Below are 1,206 nucleotides of genomic sequence, written 5' to 3' on the forward strand. Positions count from 1 at the left end.
CTGCCTCGGGGTGCCAGAAGGACCCGGGGGTCCGCAGAGACCAGGGCAGGGGCTTGGATGGAGCCCCAGGGCTGTGGCTCAGCAGTGGAGGCAGAGCGGGTTCTCAGCACAGGGATGCTGCTGGGGTTGGCGCTGCCCACAGGCAAGCGAACAGGCTGGGAGAGGCAGAGCCACCAAGTCTGAGCTTCGTCGTTTTGTGCCCGGTGTTTGAAATCCCCTTGTTTGCCTGCTCCCGCATGTCCCACACTGAGCCGCTCCAGCTGCGATGAGGTCCCGGGGGAGACCGGTGGGTGCTCACGTAATTTCTAGCCCACGTCTGCAAGCCTTCGCAGCAGCGTGTGTGCTTGGATGTCTGCTTGGAGCAGATGAAAAACTGATGCAAGTGAAGCTGCAGGCAAGAGAACTGCTGCGGCAGCAAGCGTATTTGCCCCGGCTACCTGCTTACCTTTAAAAAGAGATGCTTTTCATCACACCAGCTCCTCTGGCTCCTGGAGACTCGAATGTCTGGTCTCCCACGTAAATCCCATCGCTACGGCATTTGGCAGCACAGCGAAATCGTGCTCCCGCTCCCTTGAAGAGCGGCGAGGGAGCGGAGCCCGCCAACTGCTGCGGCAGCAAGCGTATTTGCCCCGGCTACCTGCTTACCTTTAAAAAGAGATGCTTTTCATCACACCAGCTCCTCTGGCTCCTGGAGACTCGAATGTCTGGTCTCCCACGTAAATCCCATCGCTACGGCATTTGGCAGCACAGCGAAATCGTGCTCCCGCTCCCTTGAAGAGCGGCGAGGGAGCGGAGCCCGCCTTGCCCGGCCCCAGCTGACATGGCTGCTGCTCCTTCCAGGTGAACAACATGTGCGGGGAGGATGAGGATGGCTGCTAACGCGCTCCTTGTCCTGTGAGGGACCAGCAAAAAGCGCGGGGCGGGGAGAGCTACCTCCCCGGTGTGTGCGGGGCAGAACCGGCCGGGCAGGAGGTTCGCAGCCAGGAGGAAGCAGGATGGAGGTGCTGGTTGTTGCCCCCTGGCCCTGGCTGCACCTCCTCCCTCAGGGCAGCTGTGATACTGGAGACCCAGCAGCTGGCCGTCCCTCGGGGCAGAGACTGCCCGGTGTGACACCGGTTCACCTCCGTCAGGCGAGGGAAACGCAGCCGTCGAATCCCCCGTTTTCACAGACTCCAGCTGCTTGTCCAGCGGCGCTGGCTGCCGGAC

General features: G+C 61.9%; 1 protein-coding gene across 1 annotated transcript in view; it reads left to right on the forward strand.

The window, feature by feature from the left end:
* MIF4GD (MIF4G domain containing) overlaps nt 1-1,206 on the forward strand; it is a 4,253-nt gene that overhangs the window by 1,770 nt on the left and 1,277 nt on the right. The window lies entirely within an intron of this gene.

The sequence above is a fragment of the Buceros rhinoceros genome, unplaced genomic scaffold (assembly GCF_000710305.1).
Source record: "Buceros rhinoceros silvestris isolate BGI_N320 unplaced genomic scaffold, ASM71030v1 scaffold20658, whole genome shotgun sequence".
NCBI classification, from domain to species: domain Eukaryota; kingdom Metazoa; phylum Chordata; class Aves; order Bucerotiformes; family Bucerotidae; genus Buceros; species Buceros rhinoceros.